The sequence below is a fragment of the Strix aluco genome, chromosome 6 (genome assembly GCF_031877795.1).
Source record: "Strix aluco isolate bStrAlu1 chromosome 6, bStrAlu1.hap1, whole genome shotgun sequence".
Lineage (NCBI taxonomy): Eukaryota > Metazoa > Chordata > Aves > Strigiformes > Strigidae > Strix > Strix aluco.
In genome coordinates, this window is record NC_133936.1 from 21,920,863 (window position 1) to 21,941,858 (window position 20,996).

Here is a 20,996-nt window from a genome sequence, read left to right on the forward strand (position 1 = left end):
TCCTCTGCCAGCCCCAAAACAGATACATACATTTCTTTATATGGTCACTCTTAAGTTCTGCACCAAGTTTATCCAAATGAAGGACTTCATCAACACCATCTCCCAAATACCCAAGATAAATAATGTATGAATCAAAAAAAAATTCCTTAAATTCATACAGCCACCCTAATCCAAACAATTTTTTAAATTTCTATTGTAACCACTGTAAAGACTAACCTCAATTTGTTTTTGTCTTAGGGAAAATTTCCTGTGCTAACTTCACATCGTCCACTAAACTTCTTGTAAAATACTAAGGAACTGCTGTTTCACTGGGGATGTTCGATGTCATCAAACTATCACTGTATGTTGACAAAGAGACATTCTGTAACACAGATCCTTGTATGCATTTGTTTGCAGCTGAAGTTCAGGTGCTCACATTGCACCTGTTAAGACACTAACAGGTGTCAATCTGGAACTTGTTCTATCTAGAAACTCAAAACCAGAAAGGCAGAAAATCGAATTAACCATGGGGAGTTTCTTTGTTGACACTAAGAGTATTGTGCTTATAATGTCCTGTCTAGAAAAGGCCTTCTGAACTGATAAACAACCTGCATGTGAATGGAAGAAACCTGCACTCAGTGCCAGAGTGGAATTACCACAATCCTGTTTAGTAGTTTCAAATTAACATTCAGTGAGAACTTCCTAGCAACGCTTTTTTTCAAATGAAGACTTGGCTACATAGAAAAGGTGGCTAGCAGATGAAACTCTGCACCTCCTGTACTGTTACCAAGTTTGTTCCACTTCTATGTACATGTATTACTGTATTTACTAATATATACTGTATTACTGATTATTATGTGACCATAATTTTTAAAAATTAATAATAATTCACAGGGTCATGAAATAAGGTCAAATGGACAACCTTAAACAACCTTCAGTGTTCCTTTAATATATTTACTGAGGACATACATACATATGTGCCAAATGTAATTACAATGGTTAAGTTCCGGAAGTTCAAAATCTGGATCCACTTAAAAGTTCTGAAAACTGTTAAGGCCAGCACCAAAATGTCATGCTTTACGGACTGCTGGACTTCTAAGTTTTGTCATATTGGAATAATTCCTAATATTAGGAATAATTCCTCATAATATTAGGAATAATTCAGGTCTTGGAATGATATAAAATTCTAGAGATTTCTATAATTATTCTTCTTTAAAACATATTAAGTGCTTTGGTGGAGCAGAAAAGACACCAATACCTATCTGGGGTGACTTCTGTAAATGACACGTTCCTACTCAAGTAATATTATCCTGCTAAGCTGTGATGCTAAAATCTATGCTTTATTCTATCCCACACTGTCATGTATCATAGAATCATAAAATCATAGAATGGTTTGGGTTGGAAGGGACCTTCAAGATCATCTAGTTCCAACCCCCTGCCATGGGCAGGGACACCTTCCACTAGACCAGGTTGTTCAAAGCCCCGTCCAACCTGGCCTGGAACACTGCCAGGGAGGGGGCAGCCACAGCTTCTCTGGGCAACCTGTTCCAGTGCCTCAACTGAGGCATGGACTCTCCATTGAAGTGCAGAAGGAAAATCCTTTATTATTAAAATGGTACATACTTACGCTCTCACTACCTTAGCTCTTACTTCATGATAAGCAAATCAACAGCTAGACAGTCATCAACACTCTTATCCCACAAACAGTTGCATACCACGCAGGCAGTCTCGGTGCTGCCATTTTCTTCACCACACTAGCACAGCCTGGTATCTCTCTTCGAAGGCCTGTTTCTCCTCCAAACCTTGCTGCTTCTCCAGGCTTGCACAGAGTAGAGTAGAGCTGGCGCTTCTCCAAGCAAGTGCAGGACAGAGCTCCTGCCTGGCTCACCAAGCAGAGTTCTCTCGAGCAGAGCTCTCCACCTTTGCTGAGCTCCCCAAACAGAACTCTCTAGCTGAGCTGACCAGCCAATGTCCATTTGGCTCTTGAGTATTGAATCTCCCACAGCTGTGAAGGGCTGACAGGCCAATGCCGACTTGCCTCTTAATCATTTACCAGTAACACATGATTTAACTCTTAACATATTGAATCTCCCACAGCTGCACAGAGCTGACACTCCCACACCTCACCACCCTCACAGTAAAGAATTTCTACCTTATACCTCATCTAAATCTGCCCCTTGTACCATCCCTACATTCTCTGATAAAGTGTCCCTTCCCACCTTTCCTGTGAAAGACATGTCTTAATTGTAGGAAAAGGTAATACTATTCTAGTAATAGTCTTGCACACTTGCTATTTAAAATTTTCTGGTTTCAATTGCTTATAATTTTGTTTGATGTTATCTATTTGGGTTGAAGCTTTCTGCACATAGGAAATGACAGACAGACTGATTTCTTTTTAAAACTTTACCAAAAAGGCTTCCTCCATTTCCAGGAAAAACATTTGGTAAGGGTATAGAATTTTGCCCATGCTAAAATATCTTTGAATAAACTTAAATCAATCTAGTGCCTCAATTTTTACATGGTTCTATTTTGACTATATTTACAATATAGATTTCAATTCCAACATCTCACATTATTTTTTTTATGGTCCAGATCATGTCCTGGTGAGATATAGCCAGCAGAATGTTTTTAGGACTTCTTTCTGAATTGCTGCAGCAGCTAGAAGATACACAGGAGACTGTAATCAATAAGGCCTGAGGTCATATTTTTAATAATTCAATAAATCAAAGTATTAAATAATTGTGCAAGTAGCAGGATTCATCCATTCTATGCTCTAAATAAGGTAAGAGTCCTAAGAAAAACACCATGCAATCACAAAATTAAAGACTATCAGACAGCTTTTGAGTTCAGGCATTCTCACTTTCAAACTTAATGTTCTTTTAATGTAATATGTCTGTATGTATATAAATAGATAGATACTCATGTATACATAAGTAGAACCACAAGCAATCAGCAAATTACTGTAACACCAGCAGTGTATATATAGAACTAGCAACCTCAGTACCACTAAATTGCTTCATAATCTGGTGGCTTCACTTTTTCCCTTCATTCTTTCTAACTATATACTTCATTTTTTCTTTTATCGTTCCTCTGCTTGCATTACAATCTCTTTGGGGCTGCAACTATGGACAACTTTTTCTTCCAGATGATAAGCAAAAGGACACAGCCTTCTTCTGTCTTTACTTTGAATAAATTTCGGCAGCAGTGTCCTCAAGCCCCTTTCTAGGCAGACATTCTTATCTACATGGATGCCACAAACAGAAACAGTAATTTTTCTTAAGATGCTCTTCAATGAAAATAAGGGTGACAGAACCAGGCCAGTGTGTTAATCATAAAATAGTACCAATGATGACAATTCCAACCTTTGCAGTGCTAGTACCAAGGGACGTGAATCCTGAATTCTGGGAGATGTGTCCTTTAAGAAAATGGAATTTAATGTCAAGTCACACTCATCTGCTGGTCACATCTCCTTGCTGGTTAGCAAATCAGATGACATCTTCATCAGATGACACAGAACCTAGCTCTCTGATTTCTGAATAGCAATTGCCAAATCATCCTGCAAGAGCCTGAAAAAGAAAATTGCATGCAAAATTATAAAATAAGTGAAAACATTAATCATGATTAAACAGAACCACACTGATTTTTGCCAGCTGGATTCAGCCACTGACTGTGATGTGAAGGCTCTTCTCTCTTGGTTAACCCAGTTGAGAGCTGGATTAATTTTTTAATAATTTCTTAGGTAATAGTGCAAATGTTTGTCAAAACAGATGATCCACCACAAAATTAAATATGGGGTGGGGAACAATAAAATATCTACTATATTAAAAACAAAGATAAAAATACCTAAATTGGCTGGACCAGTGGACAAAAAAAAAAAAAAAAAAAAAAATGTTCTTTCAATGTCCTGGTCACTCATGCAAAACAGAATTGCTTGGATCTGAAAAAATGCTCCACCGCTCATCCCTTCCTCAACACAAAAGGCCTATTTTACATCACTGTTCAAGGCAGTCGCAAAGAAATATGTATTTATGGAGTCTTTAAATATTTCTAAGTATATTCATTATGTTCATAGTGACATTGCTATGAAGGACACTATATAAATGGAAACTGCTACTTGCAACTGATTGCTTCAGATAAACAAACATCTTGAAGGACTCACCCAGAACACAAAGGAAGTTGCTTTGCTTTGTTTATGGGGAGATCAGCTCTCTCAGGCTGACATAATAGATGGTAGATAAAATAACAAAAGGAAAAACTTCTTTATGCAGTGTGAAATCGGATCACAATGCACTTCCAGAAGAGATCATGTGAGCAAACTCTTTGGGGCAAGAACTTTGTTTCCTTACTTGTCTACATAGCACCTAGCACATAACTGGGATTTGCATCTCACAACATACATCTACATAATATTAACAAATGGGTTACCAAACAAGGTTAAATAACAGTAGCAAACTGTAATGCATTTAAAAAGAATCAAATATTCCTCCCACAGATCTGTAAAGGCAGCGCTTCATCTATGCATCAGTTAAATATTCAAACCCTACCAAAAGGGAGGAGTGAAATAACGTTTATCTCTAAAAGCTTATTTTACAGTTTGATGTAAAACATCTGCTGATACCCTATGCCTCACAGAAGGGCTCAATTAATACTTTGTTTGCCTTCTAACACTAACTGCCAATACACAGCAGGGACAGTTGACCCCAACTGACCAAAGGGATATTCCATGCCATACGAGGTCCTGCTCAGCAATAAAAGCTGGGGAAAAGGAGGGGTGGAGGGCACATTCATGGTTACAAAGTTTGTCTTCCAAAGCAATCACGGCATGTACTGACGTCCTGCTTCCCAGGAAGTGGCTGGATGCCTGCTGATGGGAAATAGTGAAACAATTCCCTCTTTCAGTTTGCTTATGCACGTGGGCTTTGCTTTTCTTATTGAATTGCCTTTATCTCAACCCTCAAGCTTGTCCAAATTATCTTCTGCCCCTGTCCTGTTGAGGAGGTAGGGGAGAGAACACCTGGGTGGGCATCTGGCTGCTGGCCAAGGTCAACCCACCACAGCAGGGAATATCCACAGTATTTCATAATTTGGAGGTTTTGTCAGCCTGGAGATGATTTTGTTTTCTGGTACTCCTCCTGGACATCAAACCCATACTGTAGTTATTCCTCTTAGGAAGTTGGTCTGGGATAGACTCACCTATTTACTGCCCATACAGTTATTTCCTAGTAATCAAAAATGTGACTCATATCAGAGAACAGTAGCAGGTAATGATGTAATTTATGTATGTCTACAGGTAGAGCCTTCATCTGAAAAAAATGGGGGCAGGGCATCAAGAGACGAAGAAGGCAGATGAATCAGTGGAGAAATGACTAGATGAAGCATAAAAAATCTGAAGATTTGATGTTTAGTATAATCAGTCTCCAGCTGGATGCACAGTTAATATCAAAACATAACACTAAGACGCCACTTACTGCTACCTACATTAGCAAAATATCAACTCCCTGTGAGGTGATTCTCTCCAAAACCAATACATTTCTTATGTATAAAAAGATAGCAGAGATGAAAAAAGTAAAATGCCTGCATGAAGTCATGAACAGAACAGGTGAAAACATAATTGGGAGTGCAAACCACTTTCTTTAATTGGGGAACCACCTGGGGCCACAAAGACTTTCTGGATGGAGATGGAGTAATTTTTCAAAGCATGCACATTGTTAGTAGAAAGCAGAACCTCTCCTAAAACCTGAGGTTAAAGACCAAAGGATATACAGCAACTGCATTTCTTTTTTCGGAGTTGAATTTCAGCATAGTTCCTACTGCCTGCCAAGGTCCCCAATACCAGCACTTAGACCACAGTTCACACCTTGCTGGCAGTCTTAACAGCTAAAACCATGATTTAGTAGGTGTGATTCCTGACTTCTGCTGTCAACCCTAGAAGCCTGTTGATCCAGGACAGAATGGACTCCTGCTGACAGAGCTATATGGGGATTATATTTCTTATACTGTTTCTGCTGTGAATAAGAGTAGTTCAGCTCCTGTTAGTACTTTCCAAAAATACTATATTGTTTTCCAGAAAGAACTGTCAAACTCTTCTGCTTTATGAGAGTGAAGGCTAAATTACAGTTTTGTGGGCTAAACCAATCTATGCAATTTTACTGGGATACAAAAAAAAACCCCAGTTTACCAAAGTACTAAGAACCCCGCTAAATTTTAGAAAATGTTACGCATACTGTAAAGCACTTTAATGAACAGGCCCATATTTCAGGTGTGCTGCTTTCTCTTTCCCACGTTTTCCGCAATTACTCCACCAATTATTTGGTGGTTCTATGCCTGTAACAAGTCTCCCCCTGAGAAGTTTTGTCTCATCAACAGGATATTTAGCTGTTATGTGGTATGCTGTCTTTCTATTTGCAACAATTTTGTTTAGAGATCTTCAGCACTTTTGAAGAATTGTCTTAAGATATATTACTTGGTTTTTTTCGTTTTTAGCTAAACTGCTGGTTTATCCTGGCAAGTAATGATTAGTTACCTCACTAGCCGAGTTGCGTATACGCTTGCAAAAAGCTGCTGTTGAACCTTAAAGGCTACTCTTTTAACATGAAAATAATGTTCAGACAGGATATCTGAATTTATGTTTACATTTTTAGCTAAAGTTTAAAATATTAAAAATAATGACATTTATGTTCTAGTTACTATGAAAGAGCTTCACTTATAAGGATTATTTCTCATATTTCCTCCTTCTTTGCCAGAGTTATAGAGTTATAACTGTGCAATGCTTTAGTTAGTTCTGCAACATCTATAAAACTGTCAACAGTAAATAAAGTATATTTGTTGTTTGTTTTTTTCCAAGATAAAGATATGGCTGACATCAAATGTTAAAAAACCACCTGCTTTAACAAAGAGTAAAAAATCTCATACTTTCTGAGAAGTATAAAATACTAACAACACTGTACTTTCTCAAGGCTTGAAGTGGCTCCTGAACTAATAAAACCAATTTGCTAGAAGAAAGACATCTCTGACTGAGCTATTGCACAGTGTCTAAATTCATTAGCATTTAAAACATTTCTTATTTCCTTCCAAACAAAAGTGGCTGTATTCAGTGTTCACAGCGACACAGTAAACTCAAATGTATCATTGCCACCAAAAAAAAGGTAAACTGTTGAAGAGTGGGAGGAAAAGAAATCTGACGTTGTAGTGGATCAGTCTCACCAGAATAAAACTGGCATTAAACAGTTGCTATGAAAGGAAAGGGCATGACTTTCAGGTTGTTTAACAGTAGTAGCAGTTCTGAACTCAGCAAAGATGAGGGTACCCGCATGATGCTCATGTTTATTTTCTTCCTCCTCGAGGATCCACTTGAGGTAATTTTTATCTTTGTTAACATGTGTTTCTACCTTTCTCTTTCTTCACTGGTCTGCAGCTCCAATTCTACACCTGAATTTACTGTTACCTTTTAGATAATTTAGATACTATTTCTTTGCTACCCCAAACCCAGTTTTGTTCAGCTCCAGGGCTGCATTTCTTTAACTGATCACGGGTAAGCCACTTAGAGCCGTAAGGTCTCCAGTACCAACTCTGTGCCCCTTCCCTTATCACCTTATGCCAGGACTCCTCTGTGGTGCATCCCAGGTCTTCACTTCTGCAGGGCCTTTGCTACCCTGCCAGGCCTGCACACCTCTACACTACATCACTGTGGTTAGGGTGCAGAAGACCTCATTCCACATAGAATAACAGGGATGCAAAACTAGGATTGTGCCCCATAAACAACAGTTAGCCAGAGACACCTGGGCCACCGGCGAAATTTCTGCTATAGCTGAACTAAGTGAAACCCGGGTGCAGGCAGGTCAGGCACAGTCGGGGGCCAAGCCTCAGTTCTGAGGCCTTGTAAACTCGCTACACGCCTCGCAGCGCAGTGCCACCCGTGGCGGCAGAGGGCACCGGAGGGTCCACGCGGGGCGGCGCGGCACACCCACACCCACACCGCAGCGCGGCGCGGCAGCTGTTAAGGACGCGGTCCCCTGTCCGCCGCGGCGACGCCAAGGTCGGCGGCAGCCGGCCGCCGCGGGGATGTTGCCGGCGGACGCGGTTTCAGCCCCGCGGGATTCTGCCGGAAAAGATACATCCTCTCCCCCTTTCGTAATTTTTTTTTTTTTTTTTTAAACAAAGCGCCTCGGTGTGAAGTTCCGATGTTCCTGCACACGCGAGGGAAGGGCGACACGCTCTTCCCACCTGAAAGGCCGGCCCTCAGCCCCGCTCCCGTTTTCCGGAGCGGCTGGGGAAGGGCGAGACCGGCCCCGCCGCACACGTTACCGTTGCCGGTAGCCACCGCCGGGGCCAGAGCGAGCCCCGGAGAGGCCGAGGCCCTGCCCCAGCCCCAGCCCGCTCGGGCCCAGCCCGCCGATCCGCACGGCCCCGCCGCCGGCCCTGTTGGCGCGCCCCAACGCCTCACACCCGCGGCGACCCCCGCTGCCCGCCGCGGCCCCCCCTCCCGGAAACAGTGCTGCCGCAGCGGCGAGCTCCCATTGGCCCCTTTCCGTCACACCTTCCCGCCTCCTCGGTGCTGAGCGGGCGGCGATTGGCTACTAGACGTTGTCAGTCGGAGAGGGCGAGCCCCGCCGGTGCCCGGGCTGCGCTCTCCTGAGGCGGGCGCTGCTGCCGGGCGCCGCGGCGGCTGGTGCGGCTGCGGGCGGAGCAGTGATGCCGGCTGCGGGGCGGCGTATGGCAGCGGGAGCCCGGCACGGAGCGGCGTGCGCCCAGGCGGGCGAGGGCGGCGAGCGCGGCCGGTAAGGTCCGGCCGCGGGGAGGGCGGATGCCAGCATCCGTGCGCGTCCGATACGCCTCGTGCTGAAGGGGCCGGTGGCAGCGCCGGGCAGCGGTACCGGCACGGGCAGACCGGCGGGCGGGCAGGGTGCCTGGGGCGGGCGGCAGCGCTGGGCGGCGGTGGGCCGCGACGGGCCGGGGTCGCGGGCGGGCGCGGTCCTCCGCCGCCCCTTGCCGTGCCCGTCGGAGCGGTGGTCCTGGCCGTGCACCGTCCCGGTCCCCGGGCGGGACCGGCGGCGCAGCGGGAACTTCAGTGCCGCCGCCCGCTTGGCGGCGGCCGGCGGTGCCACGGCGGGGGGCGACACTAGCCCGCCAGTCGGGTCTGGCGGAGGGGCTGCCGCGCTGTCCCCTCCGCTCCTCCGTTGCCTCGGGAGGGCTGGGGGCGGGGGCGGCCGGAGCGCGGGGGCGCCGCCGAACGGCGTCGCCGGTGGCCCCGGCGCTGCCGGTGAGGGGTTGCCGGGGAGGTGGGGGTGGTCGCTGGGAAGGGGGGACGGCGCCGTGTCCCCGCACCCATCCGGCGGGGTGCTGCGTGTCCCGCTTGCCGCGGGGGGGAGCTGAGGGGGGCGGCAGGCGGGACTGCCCCGCGGCCCGGCTCGCGCGGGGATCTCGCGCGCGCGTGGGGAGCGGCAGCCGCCAGCGCGGGCGTGCGCGCGGCCCCGGGCCCGGTCGGTCCGTCGGTCGGTCCGTCCGCCGGCGGCGCTGGGGCTGAGCGGCTCGGCGGGGGCTTGAACTTCCCCTCGAGGAGGGTTGTACTCGACCGTGGTCCTGGACGCTCAGCTGGGTGATTCACACGCGGGGGAAGCTAACGAAGGTGGTGGTCTTGTTGTGACCGCTGACTGTGTCTCAAAGCTAAAACTGTTCAAAAAAAAGTTGTTTTAAAGTAAGTGTAACGGTGACGGTTGATATGTGACCACCGGCTGTTGAGACGGAGGAATTCCAAAGATTAAATCCCCTTTATCCATGCACACTTCATCATTATTCAACCTGCTGTACTTTTAGTGATAGAAGATGATATTGGAAGGCTTTGAAGTCTTGTCAAATCTTGTTGATTAAAAAACCCCAGCGTTTAGGTGCTCTTTATAGACGTTAAGGTAAACATTTGGAATCGTGATTATATAACATTTTAAGGAATCAGGATGCTGCCAGACTTTGTACTGATGGACCTGCTCCTTCAATCACAGAAATCAAGAGGAGTCTTGACACTGATTCAGTAGGAAGCAAGATAGCATCCACACTTCACAGTTGAAGAGAAAATAGTTTCTGTTTTCTCTTGATTATTTTGTGTGTGATGGGTTGGGCATTTTAAACATTAAGAAACACTGTCTGCAGAAAACACAAAAAGTGTTTAATTTGATTCGGTTTTTCCTTCTTTTGTGGCTGTAAGCTTCCTTCCCTACTTTCTAGAAGTGCTAGTAGATTTGGTTCTCTCTTTCTTGATACGGAGTATTCTGATCCATTAATTCAGTTATAAGGACACATTTGATCACGTGATGCATGACATGCTTTCAGAATTTTTTAGAGTCATGGGATAGATGGCAAAGATGAATAACCAGTGTAAGCACCGTTACAGATACATGCTCTGTTTTGGAGAGCTGAAGCCCAGTTTCACAGCTGAGGGGAAGGCACTAGTAAGTAGAGAAGATCTGAAGTGCGGAACATATAACTGATACAGGTTAATGTTGTTCCCTCCCTGCATACTTACCCACTAAATAACGTTTTTGACAGAACATATATTGCTACTGAAATTTGAGTTTCTTATACATTACAGATTCTGGATAGATCCAGATAGATCCAGCAAATGTCATATTGGCAAGCCAGTTTTTCAGAAACCTCATATAGTTAACTTGAATCAGTGTCTTCAGAGTATTTTAGGTTAATTTAGAGAGCAATCCTGATCCAAATAGACTGCATGTAGCTATGATGCAATGTCTGAGATGCACCCAGTTGTGCCAGACTGCCTCATACCTCACCTGTGTTTTCCTTATGTGGTTTCTTAGGAAAGAAACCCCTGAATTTTTGTGGTGGTTTTGTGGCACAGACCAGTGGAATTTTTGCGAAGATTATAGGCTGAAAACACTAAGCTTCCCCCCCCCCCCCCCCTTGTGAGTGACACCAAATTTTAATCTAAAAATCTAGTTTATGAGTGGGTAAACTGTATCATTTGTGGTACTCTTTTCACTGGGATTGTTCTCAGGAAGGCAGACATACAGGAGAATGTATGCAGTGTGTTCGCTACACAGCTTATCTTTGTCTTAACTACTTTTTTTCCTCAGAGTTCTTAGGAACCCTTTTTCTAAATGATCAAAATATTTCAATTGTATATCTTCAGAAGTGTGCTCGATTCAGTGTTGATTTCTCTCTTTGTCTGTTAATAAATAATGAAGTTTTTTGGAGCAGGGAGCATCCCACCACTAAAGTGAATATAGATGTATTAACTATTGTTAAAAAATATTTATCAGCTATAGACTTACTAATAATCATAATTATTATCATTATATAATGTTTATACCTGGTTAAAGCTAGAGGAGAACACAGAAGTTTTGGAGATTGTTAGCTTGCTTTTCATAGTTTTTTTCTGTAGAAAAGAAAATGAGTCCATCTGCATGCCTCCCAACTAAGGACACTCATTAAAAAACAAAAAAAATCTTGGATTTTTCTAAGCTGCTTTTGTAGTAGTAATTTTTACAGGGAAGTATTGCTGTATGCAATATAATAGGAAATCTGGAACTGAAGCAGTCAGTCCTGTCACATTCTCCAACCTGCTGCCAGTTTAGTTGCTTAAAGATGGATACTAAAATATTATTGATGTAATTTGCCACGAGTAGTAGTAAAATTATTTGTTTTGATACAGCTAGAGAAAACAAGTGGCATGCTTTTTTAGAAAGAAGTACATATGTACATTTAGTTGAACTGCTGAAGACTTGCAGAAGATCGTAGAAAAGATGAATGAATGATGGATCTCCTCGTTGTATTAGATCATGCAAACAGTACGCTGATCTTTTTGGAAAAGCTAATGCTGTTTTTGAACTGCAGTTAAAATACTGACTCGTAGCTGTTAGCACTGTCTCCAGCAAACACAGCGACTGTAAATGCTGATGTATGGAAGCTCTGCAGAATTCCAGATAAACAGAAGTATAAAATGTCTCTGCATTCAAGTGTTCCCTTTGTCACTTACTCACAGGCTTCAGATGTTTCCAAGCAGTGATAGTATCTGCTGCTGCCTAACGCTGCCATAGGCATATGTGAATGACCAAGATTGCTGTTCTTCAGCTCCTGTGTCTCCAGTGAATGTTTTCCAAGGAACTTAACAAAAGATGCTCTTAAACAGGACATGGGAATTCAGCTCCTGATGCTGAGGACACAGCTCTTCAACAGAGTAACAGAGGGAGAGAGGTGAAGATGGGCAAGTTGTTCTTTGATAGGCAGGCAGGCGTAAATTTCAGCAGAGCTGTGCAGACTGCAGATGTGTTGGTGGCTGAGATCAGCTTTCTAGAGTCCATCCAGGAGAAAGAAAGGATGCACAAGAGTCGCTCTGAGCCTTGGCCCTGCTTGTGGGTAGCATTAATACAGAGATAAATCAAGGTGTGATAAAGAATTACAAATGTAATTTACGACCACATCCTCCTTCTTGTATCACTACATAAAATGTAAAATTGCTAGGTATTTTGCAGGTGTAGTAGGGGGTGGACACTCTTCTTTAACCTTCCTGCATTCTGATTTTTCTGGCTCTCAATTTAACCTCCCAAACTATTGGGAGTAATCTAAATATCTGCAATAGTTACTCATCAAAACTGTACTGTATTATTAATTTAAGTGTATAACGTGTATATAAGTGTATAATTTATAACATAATGTATCACTATCCATATTTATGAAATACATAAGTATACATTCTTTTCTTCTGAATAACAAGAAGTTACCAAATACTGGAGAGGGAACTAATGGTTAAGAGTGAAGTGAATGAAGAATACGCTATACAACTGAAACCATGTGAGAATTCTGTTCAGCTATATTTATTAATTTCTGTGGAGTGTTGCCAGCATACCTTCTCCCTTTGCAGAAGGTGTTCTGTATTATCAGTAGCCTCAAAATATTTCAGTTATAATATGCATATTTCATGTATAAATACTTTCCATAGAAAGGAGGGCAGAAAATACCCTACAGATACTGGCTTTTGCACTCACTTTTTAAAGACTGCCATCTGAGTACCAGTAAACTTTAACTCTTACTATCTTTTGAGACTTGCTGTAGTATAAATGTGGATGACTTGCATGCCTAACCTTGCTTCCCTTTGAGCTGTTCTGCAGCTCTGCTCTTTGAGGGGGTGATGTTTGTTTCTTTTGTCCCTCAGCAGGTGGCTACATTTTCACTGAAATAGCTGATCCTGCTGTGGAACAACATCTGTGGCTTTGCAGGGGGTCATACTGGCTGGAGTAATTCATATATTTCCTCCTGGGTCTGACCCTTATTTTTGTTTAAAGATATAGTACTAATTTATTGCTTAACATAGGCTATTATATGTTAGACTTTATACTGAAGGTCTGCTGTTATTCAGATCTGATCTGTATCTTTCACAGTGGTTAAGAAGCAGGGGTGTAACCTTTTTTTCTGTTTTTTTCAGAGCTTAACAGAAGACATTAGAGGCATTGAAGTTAAGAATATCAGAAAAGCTCTGTTGGGTCAGATCAGTGGGCTTTCATACTCAGGTTTCAGTCTCCAACAGTGATGTTAAGGGATGCTATTTAGGGGCTGCACACAAATCTAGCCACCTTATGTATCTGTTCCCTTGTATTCTCCCAGCATACTTAGTTTTCATGTTAGGGATGGTAGGTATATATCTGCTCAGGGTTTTTAGAGCCTGTTTGTGGACCTGCCAACCAAGAACCTCTCTTTTTTCAAACTTGCTGATGCTCACTACCTTCACAATCTCCTGTGGTGGCACGTTTCAGAAGCTTACTGCTAGCTTTGTAAAGAAGCACTTTAATCTTTGGTAAACTGATGTCTTACTAGCTTTGTTAAATGTCCCTTAATTCTATTACTGGAGGATTTAGCTAGCAGAAGTTTTACATTAGTTTACTTACCACCTTCATGGTTCAATTGATCATATCTTGCTTCAGCCTTCTCTCCAACTGAAAAGACTCTTTAGTCTCTTTTTTCTAAGGCAGGCACTTCATCCTTTTGATGTTTTGTTTGCCCTTGGTCTGACTAGAGTCTGTCCTTGAGATGCAGAGACCAGAACTTCACACGCTACTTGAGATGTGGGTGGACTAAGTTTGTATAAATGTGCTCTATCTTGTTCTCAATGCCTTTCCTCATGATGCCCAATGTTTTGCTAGGTTTTTTGGTTGCTGTTGAACATAAAACTGTTAATTCCAGGGAATCTGTCAATAATCACTCCTAGATTTCTCTTCCTCGTTTCTCGGCATGGTGATTTAGATTATATTTCACTAGATGAATTAGCTTACATGTATCTAGACTGAAGCTCATTTGTCAACTCTTTGTCCACTCTGAGTTTTGCAAGGTGCTTCTGGAGTTCTTTGCCATCAGCATGGCATTAGTTCTGTGCTGGAAGGCAACTTCTTGTCTTTGTCCTAATTTTGCCAACAGTATAATTCCTTAAGAGTTTTTTTGTGTGTATGTCTGATGTTTGAGAGAGTTAAAAGTGTTGTGGCAAATCAGTCAACAGGTTCATAGAACTTAAAAATATCTTGTAGGTAACACAGGCTTTGCTTTTTGTTGTTGTTTTTTTTTTACTTTGAACCTCAGTAAACATGAACTCAGAAGAAGAACAGGTTAAGGCTGTGTCCACAAACCCGGAACAGATAAAAAAAGAAAGAAAACTCTGAAAGATTACATTCATAGCACTTAATCCAACTGCAGTGAATGGGAAAATAAGAATGATGGTACATGGTATTTGAGCTGCATTGATTGCTTTTAAAATTATGCTTAATTAAAACCAAAGAAGCTTTTAAAAATATCAGTGTGCAAAGTGATGTTTACTCAAATAACTTTAATGTTTTCCTAGCCCCTCTACAGATTGACTACACGACAGTCTTAACTCCAGTACCATCTAATTAATCACTTTCCATTTGTGAACTACATTTCATAGTAACATGAAAATAATAAGCAAAGCTTTTCCCTTCCTCCCTCCCAGTTTTATTAGAGGTTAGGCTGGAAGCCCACCATGTAGAAAGGATTTCTTCGTGTTCCTTGTTCAAAAACAGGCTGGTCATTTGATATTCAGAGCATGTAACTTAGAAGAGCTGCTGCATTGCAAACAGCATTAAGAGTGAGGTTTAAAGAAACATTAGAAATGTATTATTAGTGTGCTGCATTATTACTTGGTGTTATTTAGTAATAAATGTGGTTTCACAGCAGCATGACTCCAGCAGTGTGTCTGTATGATCCTGTCTTCCCTTCTCACAAACGCAATGACTCCATCCTTCCTAACCCTTTGCAGAACCACTTCAGCACATTAGTCTGGCAGAAGACAACTCCTCCCCCCTGGCCACTGGTTTAAAAAACAAAAACAGAACAGAAAACCACTTTCTGCTAGCTTGAATCTGCTTCACAATGGACCCTATGGAGGCTGATGCAAGGGACGACATAGAACTATGAAGGTAAATTCAAGAGGAGAGCAGGATGGTTGACAGGCAGCAGTTAAATTGCCTTATGTGCTTGTCAAACCCCAGCCTGAAGTGCTGTTCTGTTCCTTGATTTACTGTTGTTAAAGTACTTGGCAGAAGTACAGGACCATTTTAGCAGTCACCCTTTTGCTTTGTTAATTTAAATATTTAGCTTCAAAGAATGTAAAATGCAATTCTTTAAGGAAGGCCCCAGCTGTTCTACTATCCATTGATGAGGTCATCTCCTGTGTAAATCTGTCTTAAAGACTGTGATACCAACTGTAGTTACTTGCAGCAATAGGATTCTTCTTTCATTTTGTTTTGTACCATAAGACAGTTCACCAAAACAGCTTTTTCAAATTAGCATGTGTTCAAGTATGTAACAAATATAACATTTCTGCTATTTGAATTTAGTAATGGGTCATTTAAAGTCAGCTTCCTGATCTATTTCATGAGTGCTGTTTGCCAAAATCTGTAGCAACCAAGCCAAGGCAGTTATTTGCCATGGGAAAAAGTTTTGGTGTATCCCTTTTGCGTGATCTGCTTGAAACCCGCCTAATGCTACTATGACAAACAAGTCCTTGTGTACAGTAGCTGTGAAGCCATAGTCAGCTTTCTGTTAGCTGATGCAGCTTAAGATTAGTTTAATGGGGAACAGTGAGTTCATGGTAGCCTGCAAAGATGTCATGGATGGACGTGACCAGTGTTAGTGTATAGGCTGTATAGTCTTTCTACAGGCCATGGTAGTAGTAATTGATGAATCTGTGCTGTACATTTAGAAGCATAATGATAGAGCAGTGCCACTTGCACTGCTTATCTGCCTTAAACAGACTATCATTGTAAAAAGTGGAACTTGTCTTCCATTGTTTAATTATGACAATATCTTCTTGTGTTAAGATGTATGCAATCAGTCATCTTAACATTTTTATAAGATACTTCAGAATCATCAGTCAAATTTTAATATATTCTTTCCTAGAAAAATAGTTTCATGTAGGTAGGATGGTTCATGTAAAGGAATCCATGCTGCTGTGGGCACCCACAAAATATTCTAAACCAGTTAATTTCTTCTATGTACATTTTCTAAGATGACACTTTAAATCTCAAAAAATCATTTGGTCTGTTAGGCAGTTAGTAAGAGTGGCATTAGTACATTCATGGCATTGTACTGTAAAAAATTATTTTGTAAAAGTTAAAGCCTTCAGAATTTGAAAGATCTTTCCATGTAGAAAAATAATACATTTTGCTTGGATTTCAGACTTTGTAGTAAACCCACTAGGCTTTTTTTTTGCCAAGCTTTTGAGTATACTAGGTGTTTATTAATAGGCCTCAGAAAATGCATCTTATCTCAAATGTAATCATAACACAAATTCTGCTATATGTAGTTCACTACTGTATTTGCTTAAAATAAGCTAGGAAATAACATACCACTGCTAAAAGTTGGCTGAAAGATTCAAACGTATGAGCATAGCTGATCATACTACAGGTTTTCATCACATGAATTAAGCTTGAAATGAAAGTTTCTCACCAAGTTAGTGACAACGAGGCCAGGTTGAGTCTGATGTCTCAAGTTTATGTAAACTTGCTTGGGATTCACCTCTTATCTTACCTGTTTGTTAAAGAGCACATTACTACTGCTCTGTAATACCTATTACACAAATTTTTTTATGTTGCAGCTCAGGTGTAAAAATGTTCTGCAAACTCTGAAGAGACTGGCCTACTTGCTGGAAACTTTCATGTGCAGATTTCAGATTACTGTACAAAGTCAAACATTCCCATTGCTAAATTGGGTTGAAATAGACTATAATATAAAGTCTGGAAAAGAATCTGAGCATCTGCTACTGATGTTGCAAGTTGGAGCATATTAAACATTTCACATGGAAAATATACTGCTACTGCGACAAAATTGTTTTATCCATATCTTCTGTCTAGTTTATAGAATTAGAACTCAATGGGAATAGAATTCAACACATTATGTCCTAGTTACAAGTGAGGAGGAGATACTGAAATACCACATTATAGGTATCTTACTCTGAATATTTCTCTGGAGAAAATACAAAGTCTTTATAGGTGTGGGTATGAACAAAAGAAGCATATATAGAGGCATCAAAAAACTAGTTAAACTAAGAAATAACTTACAGAAGTTCTATACTGTTTATTCAGTAATATCCTCACTTAAAAGGGAAATGAAATACTATTGTTTGTTACTGGTGCAAATTCTAAACATAAACAGACAACTCTGTTGAAAAGTTCCAAACTAAAATGTTTGCTGTGAATTGTTTTTTATTTGTAGAGAAGGAACAGTAATTCTTACTCTTTAAGGTTTTATATTGATATCACCTGAAGTCTTCTGCAAAGTGAATTTGGTACTGCACCTCACTTTGTAAAATTGCTCTTTGTCATCTGACACAATTAGTGCTGTAATCTCAGGAATGGTCATGACAAAAGTGGGTGGCAAGAGAATTTTCTGGTAAAAGCAAAAAGCTCACCTGCAGGTTTTTGGAGAGGGAAGTCGTGCCATAGCATGAGCTGTCCACTTTCAGACATTTTGTCGTTCCAGTTTTCTGAAACAAAATTCATTAATTCTTTTAGAAAGTAAAACAGAAAATGACACACTGCAAAATGGCTCAATAAAAATTGCACAGGAGATAACTGAGTCCTAAGTAATAGGTTTTCCTCTAAAGATATTACACTGTACTAGGTATAAGACTATGCATCAAGTCATAGCAAAAATGTGTGAATGAATTGGATGACACAGCAGAAGCGGTGGATCTCATAACAGGAAGACTGTCAGGGTAGGCTTCTGCTAGGTTTTGTTTGCCCTGCAAGGATGTCTTGGAACAGTCACCCCACCTGGGGGTGGAAAACTTCCCTGAGCCTCTGCCTGTTGCTGCATTTCATCACTGACTTTTGACTGAGGCATCTGACTGTTGTTGGCTGGGTTATTGTAGATCGTTCTGGCTGGCTATCAGGGGATCACAGATCCACTTAGAGGTAGGTGCCAAGGCATAGGAGTTTGAGCCTGGGCCAGACAATATCCACTTTATATCATTTTAAACTATATATTACTATATTAACCACAGAGTCTGGGGATGCCATATACTGGTTAATGTGTCACAGCTGAGGTCACCTGGAAATCATCTCCTTCATAATTTGAAAACTCTGAGAAGGGAAGATTTCTTTATGACCCAATAAAAGTAAGCAACATACAAGTGCTAATGTGTCTTTTATAAAATATGTCCCTGTTTATATTGGACACACATATTCTTATATTTATATATAGATGTCCTGTGCACACACCTGCAGGGCTATGATCTTATTGGTATCACGGAGACATGGTGGGATGGCTTCTATCACTGGAGTGTTGGAATGGAAGGATATACAGGGCCTTTAAGAAAGACTGATAAGGGAGATGAGGAGTGGGGGTGCCCTTTATGTCAGTGACCAACTGGAGTGCATGGAATTCTGCCTGGGGATGGATGAGGAGCCAAGTGGGAGCTTATGGGTAAGGATTAAAGGGAAGGCATAGACAGGAGATGTTATACTGGGGGTCTGCTACAGGCCACCCGACCAGGAAGACCAAGTGGATGAGGTCCTCTCTAGAGAGATAGGAGCAGCCTCATGTTCACAAGCTGTGGTCTTCATGGGGGACATCAACCACCCTGATATCTGTTGGAGGAACAACACTTCAGGGCTTAAGCAATCCCTGAGATTCCTGGAATGCATTGATGATAACTTCCTTCTCCAAATGATAGCGGAGCCAACAAGGAGAGGTGCTATGCTGGACCTTGTTCTCACCAACAAGGAGGGGCTGGTGAGGAGTGTGAAGCTCAAGGGCAGCCTTGGTTGCAGCGACTGTGAAACAGTGGAGTTCAAGATCCTTAAGGCTGCAAGGAGGGTGTGCAGCAAGCTCACTACCCTGCACTTCAGGAGAGCAGGCTTTGGCCTCTTCAGGGATCTGCTTGGCAGAGTAACATGGGATAAAGTCCTGGAGGGAAGAGAGGCCCGAGAAATCTGGTTGATATTCAAGGATCACCACCTCCAAGCTTAAGAGCTATGCATCCTGACAAAGAAGTCGTCAGGTAAGACTGCCAGGAGGCCTGCATGGATGAACAAGGAGCTCCTGGACAAGATCAAACATAAAAAGGAAGTCTACAGAGGGTGGAAGCAAGGACAGGTAGCCAGGGAGGAGTACAGAGAAACTCTGGGTAGCCAGACATCAGGTTACGAAGGCCAAAGCCCTGACAGAATTAAATCTGGCTAGGGATGTCAAGGGCAACAAAAAAGCTTTTACAGGTATGTAGATGATAAAAGCAAGACTAGGGAAAGTGTGGGCACTCTCTGGAAGGAAAAGGGACACTTGGTCACCTGGGATATGGATAAGGCTGAGGTATGCAGTGACTTTTTGACTCAGTCTTCATTGAGGTGGGGACTGGGAGAAGGAAGAACCACCCACTGTAGGAGAATATCAGGTTCAAGACCACTAAGGAACCTGAAGGTGCACAAGTCCATGAGAACCAATGAGATGCATTCATGCGTCCTGAGAGAACTGGTGGATAAAGTAACTAAGCCAGTATCCATCATATTTGAGAAGTTGTGGCAGTCCAGTGAAGTTCTCACTGACTGGAAAAGGGGAAACATAACCCTCATTGTTAAAAAGAGAAATAAAGAGGACCTGGGGAACTACAGGCCAGTCAGTCTCACCTCTCTGTCCAGCAAGATCATGGAGCAGATCCTCCTGGAAACCATGCTAGGGCACATGGAAAATAAGGAGGTGATTGGTGACAGCCAACATGGCTTCAAATGCCCTGACAAATTTGGTGGCCTTCTACAGTGCGGTTACAGCACTGGTGAATAAGGGAAGAGCTACTGATGTCATCTACCTGGACTTGTGCAAAGCATTTGACACTGTCCCGCATGACATTCTTGTCTCTAAATTGGAGAGACATGGATTTGATGGATGGACCACTCGGTGGATAAGGAATGGGCTGGATTGTTGCAATCAAACAGTTGTGGTCAACGGCTCAATGTCCAAGTGGAGAGCAGTGACGAGTAGCGTTCCTCAGGGGTGGGTGTTGGGGCCAGCGCTGTTTAACATCTTTGTTGGTGACATGGACAGTGGGATTGAGTGCACCCTCAGCAAGTTTCCCAACGACACCAAGCTGTGGAGGGAAGAGATGCCATTCAGATGGACCTTGACAGGCTTGAGAGGTGGGTCCATGCAAACCTCATGAAGTTCAACAAGGCCAAGTGCAAGGTCCTGCACATGGGTCGAGGCAATCTCAAGCACAAATACAGGCTGGACGATGAGTGGTTTGAGAGTAGCCCTGTGGAGAGTAATAGTGGAGAGAAAACTGACTATGAGCCAGCAATATGCATTTGCAGCCCAGAAAGCCAACTGTATCCTGGGCTGCATCAAGAGAAGCATGACCAGCAGGTCGAGGGAGGGGATTCTCACCCTCTACTCCACTCTTGTGAGACCCCACCTGGAGCACTGTGTCCAGCTCTGGGGGCCCCAACATAAGAAGGACATGGACCTGCTCAAGTGGGTCCAGAGGAGGCCACAAAGATGATCAGGGG

At 42.5% G+C, this 20,996-nt stretch overlaps 1 protein-coding gene across 2 annotated transcripts in view; it reads left to right on the plus strand.

Moving 5' to 3' along the window:
- Positions 1 to 8,595: 8,595 nt before the first annotated feature.
- Positions 8,596 to 20,996, plus strand: part of B3GALT1 (beta-1,3-galactosyltransferase 1) — a 226,899-nt gene continuing 214,498 nt past the window's right edge. Inside the window, exon 1 of one of the 2 annotated variants that reach the window (XM_074829019.1) lies at positions 8,596 to 8,756. The gene's annotated coding sequence lies outside the window, so the exon portion shown is untranslated. The remainder of the gene's footprint in view (positions 8,757 to 20,996) is intronic. The other variant, XM_074829020.1, reaches the window with a different exon arrangement.